This window comes from Cervus elaphus, chromosome 26 (genome assembly GCF_910594005.1).
Source record: "Cervus elaphus chromosome 26, mCerEla1.1, whole genome shotgun sequence".
Classification (NCBI taxonomy): Eukaryota; Metazoa; Chordata; class Mammalia; order Artiodactyla; family Cervidae; genus Cervus; species Cervus elaphus.
Window position 1 is genome coordinate 43,480,166 of NC_057840.1, and position 21,375 is coordinate 43,501,540.

The 21,375-nt window shown below is 44.4% G+C and overlaps 1 protein-coding gene and 1 non-coding gene across 8 annotated transcripts in view; both read right to left on the reverse strand.

Annotated features, from left to right (window-relative positions):
- Positions 1-21,375, reverse strand: part of PRKN (parkin RBR E3 ubiquitin protein ligase) — a 1,214,524-nt gene that overhangs the window by 290,942 nt on the left and 902,207 nt on the right. The gene's annotated exons all lie outside the window — the stretch shown is intronic.
- TRNAC-GCA lies at positions 3,600-3,671 on the reverse strand. The gene has a single exon. It is a non-coding gene; the product is annotated as a tRNA-Cys (tRNA).

The following is a 21,375-nucleotide window of genomic DNA, read 5'->3' on the forward strand; positions in this document are numbered from 1 at the left end:
TTCAGAAATCAGCATCGCAAATTACCCTCAGTAATAGCTCAGAGAATTGCCAAGAACAGTAAATCTCTTCTTACTGTTAAATCTTTGCTTGTTTTATAATGTTTTCTTTGATAAGCAGGGTTGACTGGGAAAGAAAAAAACAATTATTTTTTTAAGGGGTGAAAACACACACACAAAAAAGAAAATACAGTTTAAATAGTGTCACATGGAATAAATTAACTTACAGGAAGGGGATATCTCTGATCTTCCAAAAACCTTTGCTCATTGAGTAAACTGGCCAGTAGGTCCTTGGTGGAGTTCCATCCCTTCCAAGGAACCATTCAAACCTTCTACCCAATATTTTGCACTATGTTCAGAATACGTTCACGGCCTAAGACAAGGAGTCTAACAAGGGCAGAGAGTCACGTGCTGCTCTAAGACCCCTGTACCACACGCCGCCCCGAGAGCCTGAGTTCCACCATCCCTTCTCAAACTCCACCCTGGCCAATGAACCACACTTCCTACCAAACGTTTTTCCAACAGTGATGAAGTTTCAGCCTGGATAGAGAGTTTACACACTTTTTTTCTTGAGTTTGCAGAACTAATCATCTAAGAAAAAGTTTAGTGTATAGACTTCTGGCTGGCATAAAATAACGATCCCCCCCAATATTCTGGATTTGATTATCTCATGCAGTGCAATAGAAATTGAAGGATCTATCTCACTTAAAATAAGAAAAACTTTGCGAGTTGATTTGAAAATCTACCTTGAAGTTATTTAGCTGTCTGTTCCTTTTGTTTTAGTATTTTCATCTGTCAAGAAATTAGTTTTGTCCATAAATGTAATCAATATGGAATGTAAAATCATCAAATTACAAAAATAGATTTAGAGTTCTCATGATAAAGTGTACCTTAAACTTGAAGCAATACAAATGTAAATTAGATACAGATATTTGGACATCTTGCTTATTACATTTCTTTGGCAAGTGACAGAAAAATGATTGCAGTGCTTGTTTATTTTAATAAAAATTTGATCTCTTTCTAGAATTATTGCGATGTTTATGGAATATAATACAGGGTTTCTGATGTGGACGAGAACTCAATAACCATCTTTCACTCAGGAAATAAAAGAGAAAGATCAAAGGATTCTTAGTTAAGTTTCTAGTCACTCACTTTTTAGAAAAGAACAAAACATTAGGAGTCAGGTGAAAGAAGCTGAACTTCAAAAAGCAGTGGAAGCATTTGGGGCAGCAGGAAGAAGATTTGGGGAGAAAGAGTCAAAATAGATGTTCTGGTGAGAACAGAGAGCAGGAGGAGGTCCCTACTATGATTAAAATTTGGTAGGTTAATCAGAAACTTGGTTCACAATTTTATTATTTTACAAACACATAAGTACACATTTATACCATAGTCTTTTCATAAAGGATCAAAGCTTCTTTAAATTTTTTAAAGTAGGGGTCCACATACTGGAATGTCAGCTCATCATTCCAGGTTCAACTTCTTGAAAGTAAAACAAGGATGTAATGAGATTAGCAAAGCAACTAAAGGCAGAATTGCTTTAAACTTTTAGTTCTTTTTTCTTATAATTTTTTACAGTCATTCTGCCTACAAATAATGCTATAATAGCTTTCTAACAAATATGATTTATTAAATATTTCCAAATGCCTCAACTTAGCTTTTCATAAAAACAGCTCTTTTGGCATTCATCAGTTTATTTGATTTTAATTAAACTAAGAAATCTAGGCTTAAGCACAACTAGCAAAAAGAGGTCTGGAACAAACATAACTGACTGCGGTTGACGGTCACTAGTCTCCACGCTTCAGTGGGCCCTGGGCATCCACTGGGATGTGTTTCAGAGGAACTAGGTGACGTTGACTAGCTTGGTGAATCTCTTTTGTATACACTGCTGGGACAAATATTTTTTATGCTATTAAACTTAGGTGACTCAAATTCAACAGTTTCCTTTTGGAGAAACAAAATATTCTAAGTGGACTAAGTGGACATCTTTACCCCACAAAGTTAAATGTATATTAAATATAGGCCAGTGAGTAGATATTAAAAATATATCTTGCAACCTACTTTAAATGAGTATCTTACAGGTGCTATACAAGCATCTCTTGAAAAGATTCACTTCTCAAATCTATATGATGAATTCAGACAGAGAGGGACACCAGTCTCATCTCAAAAATCATCTGAATCTTGAGTTTATATACCTTTACTCTCGTTAGATTGATACCTCTCCTGACCCACTTTGTACTCTGCTATTTATGAAAAGCAAACATCTAGAAGAAAAAAATAAACTTCAATTTTTGGCACTAATAATTACAGTAATATCTACAAAGCTATTTGCAATGCATTACATACTTTCTCCAAAATCATTTATTTAATTAGCATTAATTGAATATCTACTACTTTCTGGCTCAGTAGATGTGTAATTATTTTTAGCCTAAGATCTCTCACGGGATCATTTCATTAATGCTTAAGGAACTGATAGAGAGCTATTGACATCTGTAGCTAATTCCCATGACGATTGGTAAGGTCTTGTGGGAGAAAGACCATCTTTCTTCCAAGTTGCCTTACTTAAAAGCAATAAAGGAGAAAAAAAACATAGCATTTCTTAGAGGGATTCTAACTCCTTGTCGTGAGCCATGAGATATGCCTGGGAGCCAGCTTATCAGGAGTTTTACACGTTTGGAGAGGCCAGATTCTCTGTCCCAAATTTAGGTTATTGGAGATAAAGTCAGAGAGGCAATATATTTAACAGGGGGTAAGATTAGGACATTGGAACATAGATTGACAGTGCATGAAGAACTATTTTTAGGTCATACTAAGAAATGTTCTCATTTTAAAAGCTTTTTACTCCTGCAGGTAAGATAGTTGCACATTAGGCAAGGGTATTTTCTGAAAGATTATTAATAGGAAGAAAGTGATGATGGATTCTGACCAGCCTACAGGAAGAAGGTAGTAGACAAGAATTTCGCTGACCCAGCATCTCTTTGGGCAGTGAGAACTCTCCCTGTCCTTAGTTTGATTCAGGTGGGGTTGCCCCATCTCCTGAGGTCAAGTGTGGGCACCGTCAATCACATCTCTCTCTCTCTCTCTTTGTGGTTGCTGTTGCTCTGTACATGTGATTTTGGCTAAGCCGGTGGGATATAAACCAAGAGTTCCCTGTGGTCATCTTTGTCACCATGAGGAAAGAGCCTATTTGAGAACAGTCAGCACAGTGGGGGCAGAGCTGAGTGTTGGAAAGATCTGTAGCTTCAAGAAGACATCATTTTAGGACCTGAATCCAGTTGAATCAATAGCCTAACCCTTTCCTAACCCACCCAGGAGCATGGATAATTTTCTCTCTCTCTTTTTTTTAAAGCTAACTTTAGTTGAATTCTGCTTCTTTGAGAGAAGCCTGACTGGGAGCAGAATAGGTGAAGGATAGGTGTCATGCACAATCCTATAAAATGGCTTGATTAATTTTAGCTTATTTTCATATGAAGTGAAGTCACTCAGTCGTGTCCGACTCTTTGCAACCCTGTGGACTGCATGTAGCCTATCAGGCTCCTCCGTCCATGGGATTCTCCAGGCAAGAGAATACTGGAGTGGGTTGCCATTTCCTTCTTCAGGGGATCTTCCCAACCCAGGGATCGAACCTGGGTCTCCTGCATTGCAGGCAGATGCTTTAACCTCTGAGCCACCAGGGAAGCCCCTAGCTTATTCTCATATAACTATTTAAATAGTTTCCATGCTATAAGGGTTGTTAATTCTTAGCTGTACATGCATATGACATTGCTGCCTAATTAAAACTTCCCTAAATTCATTAATGACATCACAATAAAGTCTATCACTTTGTATTACATGGGCGTGGTGTTTGAGGTCATAAGAATAACAATGTGCCCCTATTCAAAGTTATTATATACAGATAAAATCATGCCAATATATCTATGAAGAACAGCCTTCAGAAGGAAAATAAGTTGTAAAAGGGTAATGTCTCAGCTAGGTTGCTGTTGGTAGTAAGGATGTAGAATGGTCATTTGGATGATCATTGTATATACACATGGGTGGTCCTTTACAAAGCCTCCTAAGCCACTGATGAACTGACAAATGGCCCTCACTGGGACAGCACAAGCAGAACTTGGGTTTCCCGGGTGGCTCAGGGATAAAGAATTCCCCTGCCAATGCAGGAGATGCAGGTTTTAACTCTGGGTCAGGAAGAACTCCTGGAGAAGGAAATGGCAACCCACTCCAGTATTCCTGCCTGGGAAATCCCACGGTAGAGGAGTCTTTGCAGACTACAGCCCATGGAGAGACTGACCACAATCAGATCTTGGGCTCTGGGTGCCACAGCCTCAGACTTGACTAGGATCTTGACTCTGAGACCTTCAGACTCCTAACGGCCTGATCCCTTAAAGTGTATATTGATGATTCCATTGCTGCTCTGAAATCCCAAGCACCCTTCTGAAATCTATACGAAATTTGTTTTGCTCCTTAAGAAAATAAGTACATTTATCAATTTCAAATTTCCCTCTGATAAAATAGCTAATCATATTTGCTCTGAAGCATGATAAGACCGGTGACAATCAAGATACGTACGAGACATTGGTATGCTTCTCCATGACTGTATGAATTGCTTAAGGGAGTGTAGCAGAAGTTGGGTGTTGGTCATGGTGGAGTCGGGTGTCCCAGACCTGCCGCCAGGGAGCTGCGTAACATGGGGTGACTCACTTAATCTCCCTAAGATGCAATGTCCTTCTCTGTAAGAATTTCCAGTCTGAGTCTTTTACATATTGTTTCCAACTGTAGAGTCTACACATTAGGCAGAATGCACAAAAAGAAGAGAAGGGGGAGGAGACAGGGCATGCGTCTACCAGTGGAGCAAAGTCAGATAACGGCACCTCACGAGCAGACATGGTTTTCTGCTCCCAGCCGGGCAGCAGTGGCTGTCAGTCATGGCTGAGGTCTTTGATCAGCCATTTGTTGCCGCGTGTGTGAAATCAATGAATATTTAAGAACAGCGCAAAGTGAGCAGAGATGACAAGACGCGCCAACATGACGGTTCAGTCAATTAAATCCTTGTGCCAGCACAAACTGCCTGTGTTTAAGACTACAGCAGGGATAAGCCCAGATAGAGAATATATTCCCTGTCAACATTTCCAGTCAATATAAATAGGAAGGGTTTTCCAATTTGGGGCTTGCTGATACAAGCATCCTCAAAATATCGTTGAGAAGAACATATTAGCCGTCTAAATGAAGAAGTTTGCTAATGTTCTAGAACTTTCTGTCTTGGAGCAGAATTCTGTTTTCTTTATTTTCCTCAGTGTTAAGCACATCGTGTCACAGAAATGATTTTAGCATTAGGAGAAAGATATATATTTTAATTTTAATCCTTCTGGATCATTTCTTTTTTTAAGAAGTAAGAGTTAGCATGCAAAGAGCATAATTAAATTGAGCAATAAAGATCCTGATATTTTCATGCTTCTAGGAAACGAATATGTTATGTGATTTGCTGGCATTAAATCAATTCAATAAGCATTCTGTTTTTTTTTTTTTTCCTATTTTTTGTTTACTTTGACTTCTATTACCCATATGATGCTCGGGAGTTCAGGATGGGTAGAAATGCTGAATTCTGAAGCATTCTGGTCCTCCACCATGCGAGGGGTTATCAGGTGGAGACAAGGCGAGATCATACCCTGAGATCCCCACGTGGTCCTGCTTCAAGGGGAGCAGTCAAAGGTAATTGTGGTTTTGCCTTATTATTATTTTTAAACTCACATAGACCACTGGTGGGACCAAAATGCATTTCCAGATTGTGAAACTGTAACTAAGGCCCCAAAGTCAAGCAGCTCAGCAGGATGTGGGCACGGCTTTGATCCGTCAGGAAGGAACTGATGAATATGCATCACTTCTGCCCATTATCTCAGTATACAAATGATCGATGCACGGGGCAAGGGTCTGTGTCCATCAGCGGTTAATGAAGCACTGGGGGAGAGCACACACACTTACTTAAGCTCAGGTTTCCGGGGCAAAGATTGGCCTGTAGACATTCCTGCCACTGTCTACAGGGTCAGGGCTGTGGGTCGTCATTACCAACGTGTATCGCCACTTAAAGAAGCAGGGCTGCACCCGCTCTGAAAGGCAGCCATGATAAACCACCCCTCCCTCAGTCTTCTGTTTTAACTCTATGTATAGTTCATTCTCTGGATTGAGATGGCTTCTGTTCGCCTTTGAAATTCACCACATGAAACTATTATTTGCATTTCAAGCGTAGGTTCAGGTGTCTGCAGCAGATCAAAGGCTCTTTGTACTAAACTCCAGCGTTTGAGCTCAGTCTAGAACACATTTGGTAGTCTGTCAGCATGTCCTAGAGCCAAAAGTACAGCCACAGAAACACCTGAGAACTCGAAAATGTTCATAACTATCAAGAGCCTTGCCTCCCAGGAAAGAAGCAACCAGTTTAGAAATTAAATTTTCCTCTTTCTGCGCAAGCTTAACCGCGAGTATGACTTTCTTCAGGGATTCTTAAAAATGTAGTAGCTGCGAGTTTGTAAGTAACTTAATTCCTACCTATGAGTTTTAATTACGATAAGGTAATAGCACAAAGCATGACGCGGTTGGTCAAATTCCCCAAAACCAGTTCCAACCTGGGAAAATGGTAGGAAAATATTAAGATAATTCTTCTCAAAATTAGAGGGTGAGTTTTGGAACCCCTCTGCCTCATGTTTGCATAGACTGACCCCGACTTTATTCCTGGTCCCCTAGGAGAGGACACTCACAATCTGCTTTGCTGTCCCTGTTCTTGACCCGGGTGCCGAGCAGCCCTGAGTACAGGGTCAACCAGGCTGCCTCCATCAATGGCACTTGACTCATTATTGTCCTGACGCAACAAACAGCACCTGAAAAAGTGTGTGCCTTTGGCCTAAAGAAGAGGTTGAGTGACTGGCTGCCTTTCTGTTTGTGACAGTCCATCTAGTCAAGGCTATGGTTTTTCCAGTGGTCATGTATGGATGTGAGAGTTGGACTATAAAGAAAGCTGAGCACCGAAGAATTGATGCTTTTGCACTGTGGTGTTGGAGAAGACTCTTGAGAGTCCCTTGGACCGCAAGGAGATCCAACCAGTCCATCCTAAAGGAGATCAGTCCTGGGTGTTCATTGGAAGGACTGATGTTGAAGCTGAAACTCCAATCCTTTGGCCACCTGATGCAAAGAGCTGACTCATTGGAAAAGACCCTGATGATGGGAAAGATTGAAGGCAGGAGGAGAAGGGGACGATGAGGATGAGATGGTTGGATGGCATCACCGACTCAATGGACATGAGTTTGAGTAAACTCCGGGAGTTGGTGATGGACAGGGAGGCCTGGTGTGCTGCGGTTCATGGGGTTGCAAAGAGTCAGACACGACTGAGTGACTAAACTGAACTGTTTGCAACATGAGTGTACATAAAATAAAAGAAGTACGTTTCAGTTTGCCCTGTGGCTGATAAGCATTAGTATGCACTTTTATGTATTTCTATTGAACCCTGAATATTCATCGGAAGGACTGTATCACACCTGAAGAGATTTTGCCAAAGATGGCTGCTACAGTGTTTCTCATGTCAAATACTCATCTCAGGAAGTCATGTTGACATTCCACCTGAGTGGTGGGGCATACATCCTCTCTCCTTGAACCCAGGCAGGAACCTCTGTGATGGACTTGACCAGCAGGTACAGGGCAGTGATGCAACAGGGCTTGCAAGGCTATGGTCATGAACATACCACACATGTCTGCCTTGTTCCCTTGAGAGGTTCCATCCGGGAACTCAGCCACCACGCGGTGAGGAAGCCCAGGCGACATGGAAGGGCCACTGCAGGTGTTCCCAGCCCCAGTCGGACCCACCGGGAAGATGCCTCCAGATCATGCCAGCCCCCAGCCTTCACGTCTTTCCAGATAAGGACCAGATGACATGGAACTGGGACCAGCTGTTCCCTGTCCCCTGCTTAGATTCCTGACTCACAGGGTCCTTGAGCACAATGTATTTCTCATTCCAGCCACTAACCAGTGGGATAGTTTACTTTTCACTAACTATGCTTTAGGATTTTGTCCAGGGACAGAGAATTAAATGGCTCCGATGAAAGACTAAAAATATAGTTCTCAAATTTTTATGATAATGAATAACCTTCCAGACATTTATAACTTAGGTGAGTTTATTTACTTAGCCCCTGAATGGCCCAGCATGCTATATCAATGCATTTGTCCCTCCTCTACTCCCCAGAACAACAATCAACGTACGTAACAAGCAAGTTCATGCCATGAAATTTTAAGTGTCACTGGCAGAAACAGAGAGAGAGAAAGAGAACTAGGGAGATTTATCTTGTGAATATTCAAGTCATTTTACGTGGGCTTTTTTGGCATTCACACTTTGCTTTGTAATATGACCAGTATGGCATTTTGCTGTGTCTCTTATACCTCAGTGACCTGGTAATTTGTGAAGTCCATTGTCTGTTAGTGGCCGTGCATGAACTGGCCCTATTATGGTGCCTGGCCTTGAACTCAGACCGTCTGCATTGGAGAACATTCACTAAATGCACAACCAAGGGTCATGGGCATCCCAGCTCCCTGAGTCCTCAGGTCATCCTCAGATGGCTCTTTCCAGGGGTAACTGGACCATTTTCAAGGGTTTGCTACCTTTTGTGTCTCCATCCTGAACTCATTGCACAGTACCCTCATTATATTAAAATCTCCTTATGACCTTTGTAATCTGTACTCTTGTTACATTTTCCTATGTACCACCACTATACCCAATAGATTTCATTTAAGACAAATAATCAAGACTACTTTATCATAGGAAAATCTAATGCTTATCTTTTAAGAAAAGAGGTTTAGGTTTAATCAAGACCTATACATCTAAGATTTATCGCTGTAAGTAGATACTTAATGTCTGTGTTTGGAAGGCACTAATTAACTTCTAATTAGTGGGGTCAACATCAGGAAATCAAAGGTACTTGATCCTCTGGGGATGTCTCTGTCTCTACCCTGACTAATCACCTGAGCTCCTCCTGGTCCCAGGAGGTAATAGGAGCAGCATGTCTCTAACTCTCTGAAATGATTTCTCCAAGTGTGGCGGAGTGACCCGGGTGGTTGGTAACTAGGGAGTTCCTACTAAGTTCCCCAGGCTGGTTCCCAGAGACCTGCATTTGCCAAGACTGTGAAATGACTCTTAGGCAAAATCTCCTTTGAGAAGTACCATTCTCCAGCTATTCAGGCATTTCCACTTTGACATTGTCAGGGTTCATCTGATACACCTTCACCCAGCGAGCTTTTTCTGTCCGTCACTGTGAGAAGGATGAAAATGCCCTGGAAGGAGTGACAGTAAGCCTTGCTCAGAGGACAACCATGATACTGGGCAGCTTGTCAGTAATTAAAAAGCTCTCAGTACGTCCTAAATCCATGCCCCCTTTTAAAGTTCATTCCTAAACTGAACATTGCAAAAAGTTTCTTCTCAAAAGAGATTGTAGTTGTCTCCAAGTACTATTTCTTGTGTAAGTCATACACATTTACCAAGAGTCCTTAGCTGTGACCCACAGACAGAAGGGGAAGGTAATCTGTCTCTCCATCATGTAATACAGGTTTAATAAAACCCACACCATCGTCATCTGGGTTATACATGAAGACATACATCATCACTTGTTTGCACATTTTGATGCTTCTTTAAGCATAGAATTCGCAACACTCTGCAACTTTTTTCCAGCCAATTTACAAATCGTTTTCATCCCTCATTTTATTATCCTACCCTGAGTCAACTTGTTCTTGTGGCACCATCAATCTGACTGACTGGTAGGGTTTCAGAGTGCAGTGTTTTAATTTATGCAGACATCTACCCCAAAGCATCTCAATCACTTACAGCGTGAAACAGGGGTGGTGTTAGATTTGCCAGGAAATGCTGCTTTTGTTATACATGTATATCTAAGGACAGGATCATTTATATCCCAGAAAGCCAGGCTGGTGACAGACAGGACTAATGTGTCAATGTCAGAAGAAAATTCGAGGCAAGAGATGGCAACCAAAGTCGGCCTCCGAAAGTACTTGGAATGCTATCTCGGAATGCCCTTCTGGGTAAAAGGTATGTGATATAATCACTGAATTATCAATCACTAATGAAGGTCTATCAAATAGAATACACTACGATCTTAATGTAAGAAAATCTTTGCACCTTGGGTCCAGATCTGGGGGTTTATGTTGCTTTCAGTCTTTTTCTAGTTTTATCATCACATCTGAACTACAATCCAGATTTCTGAGACAGAGCAATGTGCAGTGATCAAGGCTGACTGACATTTATAGTAAGTTCTTTGTCATCAGTGTTATAAAAAGCGCCAAAGGGGTCCTTGGCTAAGAGGAGACTCTGCCTTGGGCCCGCCGGTGTAATAAACTGCACTCCACTATCTGCATTGTCCTTCTGAGTGAATTTGTTTCCCGGAAAGCATGGCTATAACATTTGGTGCATTGGCCGGGAAACTCCTCACTTTGAGGAGACAGGTCACATTTGAGGCCATCCCGAGGCTTTGTAGCTTGAATCTCCTAGAGAGGGGAAGGCGCCTCGCCCCTCTGGAAGGATTCTGCTTCTCAACGCCCGGACCTTTCACGTCAGCAGGTGGTGGACGGCAGCAGGGGAACTGAGAGCTGAGCCCACCAAGGCAGAGCGGACTTTAAGGGAGAACCTGTCTTGGACCATGTGATGTTCTGGCTCAGCTGTGCTGACCGGCAGGTGAAGACACACCGATCCCCCTTCTCCCTCTGGGATCTGGCAGGTATTATCCCTTGATCCATCACACCAGAGCGAAGAAGGCATACCACGCTGACCTGGAGGACGCCGAGTGGACCACCCAGAAGGACCCCACCGACCCACGGGAAACCAAGATCATTCTGAGGAGGAAGAAGAAAACGAGGTCCCGGACAAGCCCTCTACAGGATGGAGCTGGGTAAACGACTCCTGCTGCTTGGCCTCACCAATGCAATTCTGAACCTGACCACTGCTCCTGCACAGGACAACGTCTTCATCTTGTGGGTGAAATTCCACAACTCCTTCAACTGTTGGGTATGTGGGGCTATGCCCCTGTCAGTAATGAACGGACTCCCCTGCTGGGTATCGCCACTCCGTTCCTCTCTCACCAACCATAACCTTTCTTTGCTCTCCTGGTGTAAGAAGAAGCCATCAATGGGCCAGGGACATAGGGTTACATTTAACATGAACACCAGCCTTATGAAGATAACAAAGGCTTATACCTCATATATGAAACTTAAAGACGAAAAGGGCTCCCTTACAAAAGGGGGACAGGCCTCCCGGTACCTTGAGCAATACTACCAGGTCTGGGATGAATATTTCTGGATGATTCCTGAGAAAGGACAGTTGATTGCCCCTGCTACTATTTGCTGGGAACAAAAAGAACAGAAAGTTGGATTTGGAGACCGTCCCCTAGATCCAAAAGAATTGTTATTTGTGCCCTGAACAATGTAAACAAATCTTGGAAGTTACCTATCACCCCAATCAATCTGCTCAGTGGCCCAGTTCTGACTGGCCTGGAATCTGCTGGGTAGCTCCCAGTGGGACCCAGTGGCTCTGTGGGCTTAACTTATGGCCATGGTTACCAGTCGGCTGGGTGGGGCGTTGCACATTAGGATTTGCTTTCGCCCATGGCAGTATTAAGCCTAGCCTACACCAGCCTCCAGCAAACCTGCCTTATCTGCATGCAAGATGGACACGATCCGTGTTCCAATGGTATGACTATCTTGCTGCCTTGTTTGTACCCTCTGTAGGGACAACGGATATCATGGTTAAGGTAAAGGCCTTAACTAATTTCACTAAACAGGCGCTCTTAGACAGTACTAAAGCCATTCAAGCTTTGAACGAAGAACAGATTCAGATGAGGAAGGCAGTAATTCAAAATAGGATGGCATTAGACATACTCACAGCAGCCCAAGGAAGGACTTGCGCGAATGTTGTGTACATCCCTGACCTGTCTGAAAATGTATCTACTGCCTTGGAGGATATGCAAAATCAAGTGAAAGCCATGTCTAATGAACTGTTGTTATAGTAATCTTGATCATACTGCTTTGTGGGCCCTGCTTCCTACAATGCCTTGTGAATTTTGTAACCCAGAAGTTGATGGCATTCTCTCATGTGGGTAGCAGGAGGGCTAAGGTACAATATATCTCAAATGATGCTCGTTATGGAAACTAAGAGCATCAAGAGGGGGGATTGAAGAAGGAATTCATAGGGCCTGGACTCCATCTCAGGCCTGTCTATGCTGATCATGCTAGGCCGCCTCTCCAGTGGACTCTGAACTCTGCTTAGCGCCTGTGGGAATGACAATGGAAGGATAAGACCCCCTCTGGGCAGGGGAATCTTGAAGATCACATCCAGGTTAAGAGAAAACAGACACTAATCACCCCTGCCTCCAGACAGTATCTATCAGAATGTAACTACAGGCTTATCGGTTATTAACTGGTTGGAATATAACCACAGGCTTATTGATTATTAACTGTTTGAACACATAACATGTGAATGATGGGGTTATTGTGATTGTATTTACCATTCCTTTGTAAGCCTCAAGGGATTTGGGCTGGTGGGTTTGGACAGGTACACATGGGGTATAAAAGATTTTCACAAATGCTGGTCGGGGTCCTTGGCTAAGAGGAGACTCTGCCTTGGGCCCGCCGGTGTAATAAACTGCACTCCACTAAAAAAAAAAAAAAAAGCGCCAAAGGGATGCACTGGGGCCATAGCACCTGACACAAAACTGGACCCATTCAATACCTGTTATGTTTCAGATGTTATTTAGATAACTGAATATGATGCAGTTAAAACAAAAAGGAGAAAGAAAACAAAAGCAAAAAAAGTGAAGTCACTAAAAATTTAGCAACTTTCTTAAATCCAAAGAGTCACTTTCATTAAACTCGACTGCACTCTTTTCCCTTTGCATTTGGGCAGGTTCCATCCGCAAACCTGCGGATCTACTAGTTCACACTACTAGTATATGCAGGTTCGATCCCTGGGAAGATCCTCTGGAGGAGGAAATGGCAACCCACTCCAGCGTTCTTGCCTGGAGAATCCCATGGACCGAGGAGCCTGGGAGGCTACTGTGCATGGGGTCACAGAAGAGTCGGACATGACTGAAGGACTAAGCACGCACGGATTTTGATAAACAGGAAATCCTGTGCCCCCGAAGCCCTTCTGATATCATTGCTCCAGGGAAAAGGAGGGCAGACGCCACTTCCTGGAGGGCGGGGGGATTAGGGGAAGTGTCTGGATCACGTGGAAGAGATGTCCCTCCCTGCCGGCGGAAGTAGGACACGGAGCCAGGAGGAAAGGCCAGCGCTTGGCCACCTGTTTCCTCTCCCACAGGACACTCTGGCAAGTGGTAGCTTCTTAGACAGTTCCTAACAGCCGCACTTCTAGGAAACCTCAGAGTTATGGGACTTAGGCGAACTGCTTCTTCTGATGCAAAATTCGGAAAATGCCCGGCTCGTTTAGATGAGTATGTATTCCACCTGGAGCTGTGGAGAAGACAAAGGGTCAGTGAGCCCAGAGGGGCTGCACAGTGAAGGCCGGCCCGGCTGGGGCATGGGGGTGTCCAGGACCCAGAGAGAGAGCCCGTGAAGGCTGCGGGTCATTCTACCACAGCCCCGGGAGGGGCCCCGGTCAGAAGAGGGGGTGCCTGGCCGGAACCCGGACGACAGGAGCTGTGAGTCGGGCAGGCAGAGACGGTCACGCGAGCCGCTCAGGATGACCAAGAGCAGGCGCTCTGCTCCGCAAGAGCAGACAGGTGAAGTCACCACAGACTCACGACCCGACGCCGCCTCGCCACCTTCGAGCACCAGTCCCTCTGAGCGACCCCGGCGCGCCCAGCCCTCCGCCTGCACCCGCACCGCCCAGAGCGGAGCCCAGCCCGAGGGGGCGGGGCCCAGCCTGAGGGGGCGGGGCCCTGCCCGAGGGGGCGGGAACCCTGCCCAACCCGGAGAGAAATGCTTCAAACTGTGGACGGCAAGGGAAGTGACACCACTTGAGTCAACTAGATACGATCAGAAAGAGACTAAGCTTTAAGCTTGAAGTGGCTAAAAGTTCATTAAACCGAGTTTACTGAATTGGACTGACTAGGTCTGCCGCTGAGAGAAAATGGCAGCTTGTCAGAGGAAAGTGAGTTTCCACACCTTGGTGGTTGTCTTCCGGTTCAGACTTACCACACACATGCCCTCACTCAATCACACACATGGATATTTCAGCCCCACTTTGGGATTCCTATGTGTGGTATAAATCAGAAAGCAGTGACGTGCCTGCCTGGTGGCCTCTGGAACAAGCGGTGTGTGAAGAAGCAGCTTTCTAGTCTGAGGAGAGGAGTGGAAAAGGGCTAGTGTTGACTCAGGTAAATGTGGAGCTGTTTTTTCCACTTCAAATATTTTCCAGCTTCAAAGTATTAAATTATGGGCAGAAGGTATTTTGAAGTAAGACCTGTTGTTTAAATATTGTGTCAAAGAGCAAAATACTTGGGGAGGGAGTGAGGAGCAGGGATCCGGCACTGTGGGTCCTGCCTCGCCTCTGAGTTCTCTCTAGAAACTTCCCAGCTACTGCTCTTCCACCTACCTGTAGCTTTCACAGTTCTTTTCTCCCCTGTTTCAGACCCTGAGGGCTTCTAAACTAATGCGCTGATTATACATCTGTTGCTTTGGCTTTGATTTTCCTCCCTCCTCCAAAATCATGAAGTGTCTGCTATCGGGTGATGAACCTGGCCAGTCCTGGAATTAAGATTTCATCACGATGGCTACAAAGCTGTGTGTCCAGCTGTGATCACTCATCTGAACTCCAGATCCCAGCCAGGGCCACAGAGGCCTCTCCTGAACCTGGTCAAGCAGCTTGCCATCCCCTGCTCCTTGGTTACCCTCAGCCAAAGTGCCCTAATTGAGCTCCTCCAAATGCTCACTGGCATCTCAAATTATCTTATTTGTTCATGTGTTTATTGTGTATCTATTTCTCCTCTCCTCTCTCAGACTCATTAGGAGGGTGATGTGGTATTTTAAGATAATTCTAAAATCCTGTTTTACGATCAAATTAAAGAAGCAAATATGAATGTAAGTTAACTGAAAGTCAGGGCTCATAAGGTTTGTCCTTCTGACCTAGAATGGTATTTAGAAAGGTTCTAAATAAATATCTGGTTACTAACCAGGTAGCTCAGTGGTTAAGAATCTGCCTGCCAATGCAGGAGATGCAGGTTCAATCCCTGGGTCAGGAAGATCCCCTGGAGGAGGAAATGGCAACCCACCACAGTATTCTTGCCTGGAGAATGCAATGGGCAGAAGAGCCTGGCGGGCTACAGTCCATGGGGTCACAAAGAATTAGGTACAACTTTACTACTGAGCAAGCACATGCAAATCACCACCCATATACAAGAGAGCCCACTTCACATTTGTACTGGGGCACAGTTTGGATACTGCAAATTCAATCCAAAGTTGAGTTCATGATGGTTCTCCACATTTTCATTCTGCCCAGTCTTCAGTCAAGGTCATCCTGATCTATCCAAACGCTACATCCACACTCCTGAACATCATCTTACCTCCTATCTCTGTCCTGCCCCCACAAATTGATTGGTCAGTTTGTCCCTGTGGCTTCCAAGCTCTAGAACCCCCACGCCACCACTTCTCACATAGGTTTTTGGGATAGACTTCTTCCTAGGTGACCTCTGGGTGGACATGGTTCCACATAGTAGACATAATACTTACTTTTTAAAAGGAAAATAGGATTAAGATACCTCTTTAAAATTCCCTAGTGGCTTCCCATTGCTCCTGGAACACCACTAAGCATCTTCAGAAGACCCTGCAAAGCCCTGAATGAGGGTGCCCCTCCACCAGTAGCATTTCGTGGACACAGGCTGGCCATTCTACCCCAGCATCTTATGTTTTGCAAACCCCTCAAACACCTGTTGTGCTTTTTGAGGAGGTAGAACTCCATTCCGATACTTTTGACATTCCAAATTCCTAACAAGCTGCTAACTTGAGGGTTGTGAGTATGTACTCTTCTTACTGTTTCTTGACACAACCTGCTTAGCCATTGAAAAATAAATTGGTTTTCCATCCAGCATGAAGCATTAATTAGAAATGTGTTCGCTGGTTGAAAATATTCACATTTTAAAAGGGTATCACACAAATTTTGGCCACAACCCAGAGGTTCCTCATTTTCATTTATCCTGAATGATAAACTCTATCAACAAAAGGAAGTGTGTATACCAAACTGTAATTTTTTTCAGAAATGCAATTTATTTTTGAGATGACTTTAATCAAAAGAATAATTGCATTATTCACGAGCCATGTTCCATTAATTGGAAGAGTTGATCAATTACTACATAAGATAGCATCGCTTTTCAATGAAGAGAAAATGGTTTCCCTTTGCTGTTTCTTTCAACCACAATTATCACCCCCAAGTCAAGTGACTTACAACCCAGCAGCCAAGTTAATCATTTAAGGCTAGAAATCATTGAAAAGTCAACCAGAGCAAACATGTCTCCAAGAACAATAACAGCTGGAGAGTATGCTTTCAGGAAATTCAGAAATGCCTCTGCATCAGGATTTGGAGAAAGGTCATCATTTTAATTAGTTTGGGTACAAACTGTTACATATCACTGGCTGTCTTTATGGGTACATAAAATTACCAGAGGTGGAACTTGGGGACCTGTTTAATAACAGGTTTCTGTGTAGTTCCTCAAACTTTACAAATATCTCATCATTAAGAAGCAGAAGTTAAAGAAAAACTCACCAGGAAGCTGATGTGATCTAAGACAGTCATAAAACTCTATTTTATGATCAAATAAAACATGCAAATGTCAAGAGCGTGGAGTTGTTTTTAAAGTGGTCCCTATCTTAATCTCTTGGGTTGTCTATGTACTGTTAAAAATCTATGTGTGACAATTCTTCCTTTATCCATGAATTCCTTGGTCTAGAAGATTCCAGGCATGTTTCAGTGGATATAGAAAAACAGATGACTGAGGACTAAAGGGGATCCAAGGCTGAGTCCCCAGAACCCCAGGGCCGGCCTAGCACAGAAGCCACCCTGGAGTATATGTCTTTGCGTGTTTGTTGAATTCAATAGACACATGCCATGTATCTTTAGTGTCGCCTACATTGTACGAGGCTCAAAAAAAAGTGTAAGGTTCCTCAGAGAAGGAGACTTGGACCTCTATGATGGGAATGGAATTATATAGTTCTTTTTAACACAAGCGACACAGCATAAATGCTCTGAGTGTTATATGCTATATCAGTGAGGGTACAGTTACACCTCAGTCCCCTTGAATAGGGCTTTCCTGGTGGCTCAGATGGTAAAGAATCTGCCTGTAATGTAGGAGACCCAGGTTCAATCCTTGGGGTCTGGCAGATCCCCTGAAGAAAGGAATGGCTACTCACTCCAGTACTCTTGCCTGGAGTATCCCACAGACAGAGGAGCCTGGTGGGCTGCAGTCCATGGGGTCACAAAGAGTCAGACATGACTGAGCAACTAACACTTTCACTTTCATTTCACTTCTCCCTTGAATAATAAGTGCCATTTACTCACAGCCATATAAAGCAGAATCAACATTTGTGTACCTTACAGAGAATAGAGAACTCGGTGTAGCTGAAACCACAGTGTAGATTTGTCTGACGATTGCAGACCCAGAGAATGGAGGGACCGGCAGTCACGGGAGGGGAAGGGTAAACCGGGCCGCGAGTGACACGGTCTCTTTGTCAAAGCTGCCACGAGAGGGAATCACGGGGCTGTCTGTTCCTTCTGGAAGGTCAGTTCCCTTGGAGCTTGCAGAACAAGGTCAAGTGTGGACAGACATTGAGCTGGGTGTGGAGGAGGGGCAGGGAGGACTCTTGTTGGGGAAGGTCCTGGGTGGGGGTGGTGTTGCTAGAGTGACTAGGAAGACTCCTGGGCCAGGGCAGGTGAGGTGAGGCCACATAGGCCAAGGTCTGAAAGACGGGGTCTTTGAGGCCTGAGGTCAGATCCCAGCTCTGTGACCACGGGTTGTGTGACCTTGGCAGGTTCTGAGTTAGTCTCTCTAAGCCTCTGTTCCTCTTCTGGAAAGAAGTGAGGATTCAAGCACTGCGATGACTCAAACCCTGCTTAGTATCCACATTTACTTGGGTGCTAAGTATGGATAATGACAGATTAGAGGGTGAGATTGGTTAACAGTCTGTTATCTAAATCCATTTAGTAACAGAATTCATATAGCGGAGTTCAGGTAGGGTGCTCAGTCGCTCAGTCCTGTCTGACTCTTTGCAACCCCATGGACTGTGGCCTGCCAGGCTCCTCCGTCCATGGGATTCTCCCGGCAAGGATACTGGAGTGGGTTGTCATTTCCTTCTCCGGGGGATCTTCCCGACCCGAGGATGAGCCTGTGTCTCTCGTATGGGCAGGTGGATTCTTTGCCACTGTGTCACCTGGGTGGGGATGGTGCCAGTAATAAGAACGCTCTGTTAGAGCGCTTCTAACAATTGCATCAGACAATGGGTGTGAGTGGGACATAGCAAGGTCTCAAAAAGTGTTTCTGCTGCTGCCACAACTATAGTCCCAGATTATGTCATTAGCAGGATAGTGGACAGAGGGCATTACCATGTGACAACAAGCTGGTTTGCGTGATTTCAGGGGTAACGGTGGCCGAGCTCTCACGCAGGGGAATCACAGAATTGCACCAGCGTCTGGTCCAGGGGCCGCCATGGCTGCCATCTTGGGATGAACCAGATGGTCTTAGCGCTGGACCAGAGTGAGACGGGGAACCAGAGGCTCCTGCGACAGCTCAGGACTCCTGAGGGCTGGGGGTTATTACAGTCTTTATGGAACGTGAAAGGAGAGGGTGATTCTAAAAAAAAAAAATTTTCAAAGGAAAAATGGGGCTCAATAAAACTAAAAGGAATTTCTGTGAAGGCGAAAGACAAAAGGCTGAGGCTCTGCAAGGAAAAAGTGCTGGACTGGACACCCAGATAGGTACAGGATGTTTTCCCAAAGAGGGCTTGGCTGGGGAAAGAAGAAAATATAGATTGCATGTGGTCAGGGGGCCACACTTTCTCTGGCCTGCCTTCTCTCTCCAGCCCAACCCTTGACTCTGGCTGACTCTTCCTCACCCCCCAGGCCTAGATGGTGGGTGCGCCAGGCTCAGGCCTCAGACCCGTCTTTGCTCTGGGCTCACTCTACCTTCTGGATCTCATCTGTCCTTCATACCTGCACCAACCGCTGTCTGCTGCTCATGGCAACGCGTGATCTCATTCAGAGATCTCAGAATATCCACCTGCTTGCCCCTCATTTTGGCTCAAAAATTGAATCTCAAACTATAGGTTTTTTTTTCTTTTTACCCAAACCTGGTCTTCTCACATCTCTCCCTGTCTCAATGATCTGACACCCCGACCTTCCAGTTCCTCATGTCAGGTTCCCTGGTACCACCTGTGACTCTGCTGTTTATCTCACTGCAGGCATCTCACTGTATCCAGAAACTTCCTAGGCCCCTCCGTCACTGCCTCTGGTGGAACCACTGCCGCCTTTGATGTGGATTAGAATAGCTGACTTGAGTGGTCATGTGAATTCCATCCATAGACTGTTCTCAACACAGTTGTCTCTTAAGGCCGATGTAACTTCCTTGTTTAGGACCCTCAGCTCCTTCCCATCCTATTTAAAGGACAAGCTGAGAGCCTCATAAGGCCCAATAAGCTCCTCTGAACCCCATATCTGCTACCTCTGGTTGCCCGCTCTCAGATCTTCTCACGCATTCTACTCTGGCCACATTGAACTCACTGCTGTTTGTTCAAAGCACTCACAATGCTTGCTGCTACCTCAGGACATTGGCACTTGCTGTTCACTCCGCCTGGAAATCCCCTCCCCCAACATTTACATGGCTGCTCACCCCTTTGGATCTCCACTCAAATATCATCTCATACACACCTTCTGCGATGCCTTATATAACACAGGAATGCCCCTCTCCACCGCTACACAGCCCAGCCTCCATATCTGTTTTAGCTTGTCTCACAGCACTTGCCATCTCACTTACTGTATATTTCCTTCTTTATTAACTTATTGTCCATTTTTACTACCAAAGTGTAAGTGCTATGAGGGCAGAGACATTGCATTGTTGATGCCGTATCTTCAGGATCTAGAACAGTGTCTGAGAGATAAGTTTAAGTATTGAGCATACTTACGTGGTACAAACAAATAAGTTTTTAAAAAACAGAAGTATTGCATTTCCATGTGAAAGCATAATGAAAGAGCTACACAGAGGGAAAGTGGAAAATGTTGGCCAAAAAAGTCCTTCAGTAAGCCAAACGAGCTGGAATAGAAAGCTTTAAAAAAATGCAAACGGTAGAAGTTCTGAGGAGCAATGCGCTGCTTTGCAACGAAATTTAATCTGACAACACCTCTTTGGCTTGTGATACCCCAGATGGCAGATTGCTACTTCATCCATTAACTAGTACGTGCATCCGTTTGCCAATTCTAATTCATTCTAGTAGCTTCCGTAGTGACTGAAATGGGGGTTGGGTTTTGTTGCTTGTGAAGAAGTGATGGGTGGTGGTTTTGTTTGTCTTGAAACAACAGGGGGTGGGCTGGCTGGCGGTGGACAGGAACACACAGTGGTGGGGGGGATGGCCACCCTGGACTCTGGGAGTTGAACCCCAACTCCACTCCGAGATATGGACTTTGGCTAAGTCCCTAACCACTCCGTGCTTCTATAATGGGACGATGATTATGCAGGCTCATTGTTGTTGTGGTTCAGGGGCTAAGTCTTGTCCGACTCTTTGTGACCCCGTGGACTGCAGCACACCAGGCTTCCCTGTCCATCACCAACTCACAGAGTTTGTGCAAACTCATGTCCATTGAGGCAGTGATGCCATCTAACCATCTCATCCTCTGTCGTCCCCTTCTCCTCCTGCCTTCAATCTTTCCCAGCATGAGGGTCTTTTCCAATGAGTCAGCTCCTCACCTCAGGTGGCCAAAGTACTGGAGGTTTTAATTCCTTATTTGAAATCTTGGGTTTCAAAATTTTTCAAATTTTAGGAACACAGTTCAATGTATATACCATATACTATGTACCACCCATAGCAGGGTCTAATCTAACTCATGAATGTATCTGCACTGAAATACATGAATATCCATGTGTAGTGGGATAAAGTAAGGGTATAAATAGCATCACATAGGTGCACGAAAGGTTCTGCCATCAAAATGTTCGGGCCACACAAGTTTTGTCTCCAGATGAGTCAGAAATATTAGCTCTTATCTTCATGTTGGGTTAACATATTTAAAAAAGTAATAATTTTCATGAAAATGCAAATGACTCATTACTTATGATTTTAAGTAATACTATTCCACTGTATTTAGCTGGAGTCAAAATTGGTCTTTCTCCATTCTTTCTCTGCCTCCTTCTTTCTAGG